The sequence below is a fragment of the Triticum aestivum genome, chromosome 2A, assembly GCF_018294505.1.
Source record: "Triticum aestivum cultivar Chinese Spring chromosome 2A, IWGSC CS RefSeq v2.1, whole genome shotgun sequence".
NCBI lineage: Eukaryota > Viridiplantae > Streptophyta > Magnoliopsida > Poales > Poaceae > Triticum > Triticum aestivum.
This window is the reverse complement of record NC_057797.1, coordinates 480,898,351-480,905,778: the sequence shown is the minus strand read 5'-3', so window position 1 is coordinate 480,905,778 and position 7,428 is coordinate 480,898,351.

The window sequence follows — 7,428 nt, the reverse complement described above, 5'->3', positions numbered from 1 at the left end:
ACTCGAGGCGGGGGAGGGATTCGATTGAGCACGGGAGGGAAAAAAGTAACAGCCTTGTCCCTTTATAAAGAGGGTGAATATCAAGCGTCCTCCTTGTTGCCGTTTGGGACTTGTCTAAAATCTACGAGTCCTAGGCACGGCTGGGTTACCCTCGTCCGTATTGATGAGAATCACGTAATAAGGGGAACATGATCTCTGCTTTGACGAGACGTGTCAAGAAACCGCCTCGCGCTATGTGCGGGGGCTGGTTAAAGAAAAACGGTTCAAATAATTACCAGGCCGTGGCGTGATGTCATGCTGCCAAAACGTGTCAGCAGATTAGATTTGTGGCAATATTATTCTCTCTATGGTGGTATGTGGAACTTATTTTGCAAGGTCGGACACTATCCTTGTATTCAAATTCTTTCGTGGTGTGTTCGAAGGAGGAACCCGCCTTGCAATGCCGAAGACAACACTACGCGCCGGACTCATCGTCATTGAAGCCTGGTTCAGGGGCTACTGAGGGAGTCCTGGATTAGGGGGTCTCCGGACAGCCGGACTGTATCCTTTGGCCGGACTGTTGGACTATGAAGATACGAGATTGAAGACTTCGTCCCGTGTCCGGATGGGACTCTACTTAGCGTGGAAGGCAAGCTAGGCAATACGGATATGTATATCTCCTCCTTTGTAATCGACCTTGTGTAACCCTAGCCCCTTCCGGTGTCTATATAAACCGGAGGGTTTTAGTCTGTAGGACAACATACAATCATACCATAGGCTAGCTTCTAGGGTTTAGCCTCTCCGATCTCGTGGTAGATCAACTCTTGTAATACCCATATTATCAAGTATAATCAAACAGGACGTAGGGTTTTACCTCCATCAAGAGGGCCGAACCTGGGTAAAACATCGTGTCCCCTGCCTCCTGTTACCATCCGCCTTAGACGCACAGTTCGGGACCCCCTACCCGAGATCCGCCGGTTTTGACACCGACAACGACCACGACTGAATAGCTAACCTACAGGGTTAACATCAGAAGTGCTGATGAGGTATCACCTAGGCACTCTATAGTAACTCTGTAGAGACGTACAACTAAGGGGGTGATGTGCGGTGTCAGGGCCTGGACATCGATCACGTTGATCGAGTCATTGAACATAAAGCGGGGCAAGTGGGACATGGTGGGGTCACTAATGGATCTCTAACCAACCTATACTAAGCAATTTAGAATAAGGAGGTAAGGTATGAAAGCAGGTACCAAAAACAAGCTATGCATCAGAATAGGATCATATAAAAAGCAGTAGCAGTTCTAATGCAAGCATGAGAGGGAAAGAATGGGCAATATCGGAATGCTCAAGGGGGGTTTGCTTGCCTGGAAGCTCTGCTGAAAAGGAAGAAGTGTCGTCGACGTAGTCGATCACAGGGGTATTATCGATCTTGGGGTCTACCGGAGAGAAGAGGGGGAAGAAACAATAAATATAAAGCAAACAAAGCATCATAAAGCATAACATGGTAATACGTGGTGTTATGGGTGAACTAACAAAGTGCTAGATGTTGCTGACAGAGAGGGAAAACATCTGGAGGGGTTTTTCCAGTGTCTGACGTTTTCCGGACAGATGAAAAGAGAGGGGAGGGTTCCATGTTCAGCATGCTAGGGGCATGTGACAGATGAACGGACCGCGTATTTCGATTCGTTTGATTTTTCTGAGAAACTTTCATGTAGAAAACATTTTCATCCGGGTTATAGTTTATTATCTATGATTTTCTAAAGATTTAAACATTTTTTGGAATTAGTATTATTTAAATTAATTTAGAAAAAGGAAATATTGCGTCAGCATGATGTCAGAGTGACATTAGCAGTCAACCCAGCTAGTCCAGGTCAAACCTGACGGATTGGTCCCACATGCCATACACAGAGGGCTAACAGAGGGTTAAATTTAACTAATTAGGTTAATTAGCTAGTAGGGCCCACATGTCAGTGTTAGGTTAGTTAACATATTAAGTTTATTTTAAACACCAAATTAATTAAGCGCGTGGGGGCCACAAGTCAGCGACCCAAAGGCGCCCAGTTAGCAGGGTTGACTTGGTCAACCCGGTCAACGAACAAACCAGGCCTACTAGACAGTGGCCCAGAGCGTGCCACGTGGGGGCCACGTCGGCAGGCAGCGCCAGAATAGCTCCGGTGAGCCTCTACCGTGGCGGAGCGCACCGGCGAGTGTCAGAAAACACGTACAAGGGCTCAGTTTGCGCGCGGTCAGGTGCTTTCGAACGGGCACTGCGCGCATCAAAAGGTGGTGGTGGCATGGCCAGACTCGGCCAGAATCGTCGGCGACGACGAGTACGAACGGTGGTGGCTTTCGGGTGGTCGACGAGGTGGAGCTACGGGCGTCGGCTCTGGGTGTTGCTGGGCTCGCCCGAACAAGCGGAGCGAGCTGCGCCCTCCTGTGGTGGCGGTGAGGCCGGAGGAGGCCCGTAGCGACGACGGTGAGCGGTGAGGGCGGCGGTCGGAATCAGGCAAGGTAGGGGGTGATGTTGCGGGGCAACAGGAGGTGCGTGCGTGCGCGCATTCGAGTCCTAGGAGCGCCAGGAGGTCGCTGCGGGGCTCGGGCATACGTGAAAATGGCCCTAGCCTCGACGGCGATGGGCGGGCGGCGGTGAGCTTTGGCCATGGCGGAGCTAACAGCAGCAGCAGATTGAGGAGGCAGAGGGGAAAGGAGGCGGAGCTCACCGGGAAGGCACACGGAGGCCCGGTGGTGGGAGAAGCAGGGCGGCGGCGTTCATCGGAGAAGCGTCAGCGGCCATGGATGAAGACGGACTCGATCCCGAGGTTGCGGTGCCGTAGAGCTCGAGCTCGGGGTCGGGGTCGGGGAGGTCGCAGCTGAGCTCGGCGAAGCTCGTGGACGAGCTGGTGAGGCACGGGGAGCCTTGTGGCTCGTGGGCAGCGAGGCGACGACGACGGCCGTGGCAACCATGGTGGGCGAGGAGACCGCAAAGCGAGAGGAGGAGAAGAAAAATATCTGGGAGCTATCTAGGGCATCGGCGCTAGCGTTCTTATCGTCTCCGCAATGACTGTAGCAACACGGGACAACGAGTGGGTGCGGTTGTCGGCGTTCTGGGAATGGGGGTCCCCAGACTTGCCTGCCTGCGGCCTGTGGCGTGGCTCGAGGAGGGGCCCAGCACGGCCCATCTTCATCAACACAGACCCAAGACCCTCGCGAGGGGCCAAGCCTCGCGGGGTGGACGACACGGAGCTTCCTCAGGCACGGCCTCATCAGGCTGGCTCGCGAGGAGGTGGAGAGATCAAGGCGGGGTACCTCACGAGGTGCCCGTGACGCAAGCCATGACGACCAAAGTCGCCAGGCGGGCGTCAGCCGCGCAGTGTCCTCCCTTCCTCTTTGGTGCAAAGGGAGCAAGCGCAGGTGAGAGCATCAAGCAAAGGCACCCATTTTGGTGCAACGAGACCAAGACCAGTCCAACGGCAGGGAGGAAGTCATTGTGGAGCCCAAGCCAGCGTCATCACCAGAGCCTTTGGCAGGCGAGGACCAACTTTAGTCAGGATAAGTGTACCAGATGTTCCCCTTCAAAATGGCCAATTGTTGGCGCCCTTCCCGCTCAATATTTGGGAAGAGGCCCAGGGCCTTTGCCTATAAATAGGACTAGCCACCCATAGGGTAGAGGGGAGATCAGAGATCGGAGATCGGAGATCGGATCGAAATCAGAGAGAGAATCGGGAAGAGAGAGAGAGAGAAGGGTGACTGAACTCCTCCTAGAAGTTCATCCCCCAGCCAAGAACAGACCCTCGCGAGGCTGTTCTTCCTTGTATTGCTCATCATCATCAGCCCAAGAGGCAATCCACCACACCACACACTGGAGTAGGGTATTACACCACAACGGTGGCCCGAACCAGTATAAACCCTGTGTCTCTTGTGCTGTTCTTTCCATAGCTTAGATCTTAGCGAGGCGGAGGGGTGCAGGTAGGTAGAAGGCGAAATCTCCGCGCGCACCCCAGTGTTCGAACCTCAAGGGTCTGCCGGAACCCGAAATCCGACATTTGGCGCGCCAGGTAGGGGTGCGCCGGAATTCATCTTCCACCACCCCGTTCTCCTCTGACCATCGCGTTCATGTCTGACGCTCGTCGGGCCCGCGCCGAGCGCCGGGCCGCTCTCGCTTCCCGCGTCGCCCAGACGGCTCCTGTCGGCGGGCGTCCTCGCCGTTCCCCGTCACCTGCCGTCAACGCCGCCACCGGCCCGGCGGGGGACGAGCAGCAAGCATCGTCTCAGCATCCGTCCGTGCGGCAAGACGGCCGCACCGCTACTCCCTCGCTCACCCCAGCTGGTTCTTCGTCCCGCGCGCTCCGCGCACCCATGGAGGCTCGAGCTGCGCTCATCGCGGCAAACGAGCTCCTGCGCTACCGTCCCGTCGACGACGTCTACGAAGAATGGCTCGACCGCGTCGCCGAGCTCGTCCACGCTGCAGGGGGCTCTCCTGCGCCGTCCGTTCCGCTGCACCGCACCCCGCCCCGCGCGGGCGACGAAGCTCCGGGGCGCCCCAGCCGCCTCCTCCTCAAGAAGGCGCCATGGCTCCAAGGCGCGTGGCCCCTGGGCGGAACCCGCTCCGTCAGGTGCCAGCGCGGCAAGAGCAGAGCTGCCAAGAAGTCCCTCGCCCGCAAGAAGCTGCCCGGGCGCTCCCTGCTCCAGCACGTCGCGACCATGCTCCTGCTCCCGCACGTCAAGACCCCGCGCTGCTCCCAGCTGCAGCGCGTGGGGACATGCAAGACCAAGCTCTCCGTCACCCAAGGCCTCCCGTGGCCACAGCAGGCTGCCGTGCCTTCACCACCGAGCTACGCAGCGTCGCGTGGCCCGGCAAGTTCAAGCCAGACCTGCCTCCTCGTTACGACGGCACGGCCGACCCTGCGGAGTTCCTCCAGCTCTATGAGCTGGGCATCGAAGCTGCCAACGGAGACGAGAAGGTCATGGCGAACTGGTTTCCCATGGCGCTCAAGGACGGGGCCCGCACCTGGCTCCTGAACCTGGCTCCAGGCACGATCTCCTCCTGGGACGAGATGCGCACCCGCTTCATCGCCAACTTCCAAGGTACTCGCGACCGGCCACCCGCCGTGAGCGACATGCGCCGCATCAAGCAACAACCCGGAGAGACCCTGCAGAAGTACATCCAGCGCTTCAACAACGCACGCCTCAAGATTCCCAAGGTGACCGAGGAGGCCATCATCTCAGCCTTCTCCGACGGCGTGCGCGATGTCAAGATGAAGGAGGAGCTGGCGATGCATGAAGACCTGTGCACTTCCTTGGAGTTGTTCAACTTGGCAACCAAGTGCGCCAGGGCTGAAGGAAGGGCGTCTCTCCCTCCTCGAGCTGCCTGCCGCAGACCCAGAAGAGAAGAAGCCCAAGGCCAAGGATGTGAAGCGCAAGGGGGCTGCCGTGCTCGCGGCAGAACCAGACACCAAGCGGGGCAGAGATCAGCCCGAATCTTCCAAGGGCAGTCGGTACTGTGTGTACCACGACCTCCACACCCACAACACCAACGAATGTCAAGAGCTCCGAGCCGTGCGAGAAGGAAGGATCGGCCGTCGCCCCGACCGCGGTGACCGGGGCTACGGTCGAGGAGGAGGAAGGAACGCAGGACGCTGGGAAGACCGCTGCCCGCGCCAAGGGTGGCGCGATCGACCTCGCGAGGATCGCTGGCAAGACCCGCCTCGCGAGGGAGACTGGAGGGATCAGCCTCGCGAGGATCGCCCGCAAGGCAACGCAGGCCTCCCTCCGCTGCCGCCGCAGCCAAGGAGAAACGAGGACCGCCATCAGGACGAGGGGGCTGGGGGCTTCCAGGAGCCGCGCGCGATCGCCTGCATCCTGGGCGGGGCTCAAGCCCCAGCCTCTCAACGCATCTTCAAGCAGTTCGCCCGCGAAGTGAATGCAGTCCTCCCCAAGCTCGAAGCCACGCGCCCTCTCAGGTGGTCGGCGTGCGCCATCACGTTCAGCTCAGCAGATCAGCTCAAGTGTGCGGCCACAGCCGGAGTCCTCCCGATGCTTTGTTCCCCAATCATCAGCAACGTGGTGGTCACCAGGACCCTCATCGATGGCGGGGCAGGGCTCAACGTCCTGTCCGTGGAAACATTCAACAATCTCCAAGTGCCCTACAACCAGCTTCAGCCAACCAAGCCTTTCTCCGGAGTCACCGACGGCTCCACGGTCCCGATTGGGCAGGTCCGCCTCCCTGTCACCTTCGGGGCACGCGACAACTACCGCACCGAGCTCATCGACTTCGACGTCGCTCACATTCGCCTGCCGTACAACGCCATCCTTGGGTACCCAGCGCTGGCCAAGTTCATGGCCGTAACTCACCACGGCTACAACGTCCTCAAGATGCCAGGAAGTGGCGGAGTCATCACGGTGCCCTGTGAAGAGAAGGACGCGGTGTGTTCCCTGGAACGAGCCTTTCAGGCCGCATCACTGGAAGACCCGGATCGCGGAAGCAGGAGGCTTCCCGAGACCGCCCCCAAGAAGAAGAAGACATCGTCCGGCCCGGCCCCTCAGGAGGCAGGCCCCTCAGGGCCCGCGCCTGCCCAGGGGGAACCTCCTTCCATCGCATAGGAAAGCGCGCCCGGCGCCCTCCTCAGGCAGGGCTCGGGGGCTCTCCCCTGGAGGGCCACCGACCTGGCTAAGGTCACGAGGGAGGCGCTTGGGCACCACATGGAGGCGTGTTTCGAAGCACGTTTCCCTCAAGAAGGAGTAAGGCAAGGAGGGCCAGACCCTCAGGAGTTCGTCAGCAAGGCCATTCAGGAGCTACAGGAGTCAAGAGTCATGAGAGGCGGCCGCCGCCTACCAGCTGTGGCTCCCCATCCAGGCGAGGATGGTGGGCTGCGCGTCTGCATCGACATACCAGGGCTCAATCGAGTCGCCTCTCTGGAGCGCCTCTGGCCCTCGCGAGTGGGGCGCTGCGAAGGTCCACCCCACAGCTACGTTCGCATGCCTTACGGCTTGCCGAACGCGGCTGCCACGTACCAGCGCCTCATGAGGGGCATCATGGAGGCTCAAGAGGCCAGGCGTTCCGCAGCCCTGGCGGAGATGGAGATGGTCCGCGAGGAGCCACCAGCGCCTCCGGAGCCTCCCGAGGCCCCTGGGCCTGGGGGCTCGTGAGGATCGGCTTCCGCAGCCCACCGAGTCTGCTACACCAACACTCCTTCGTCCTCAACATCATCAGGTGACATCTTTCAAGTTTCATTTCCAGCTGGGAGCGCCCCCCAGGGCTGCATTATTCCCAGGCCGCGTGGGTCCGTCCCTGCGGCATGTATCCCTTTTATTTCATGTTGTTAGCTTACCTTGTTGGGGGCGCCCCTCGGGCTGCATCATCCCCAAGTCGCTCGGGCCTGACCCAGTGATGTCCGCCTTCCCAGCATCTATTTGAATGAATCCACTCCTTCGCGGCTAATGTGTTTGA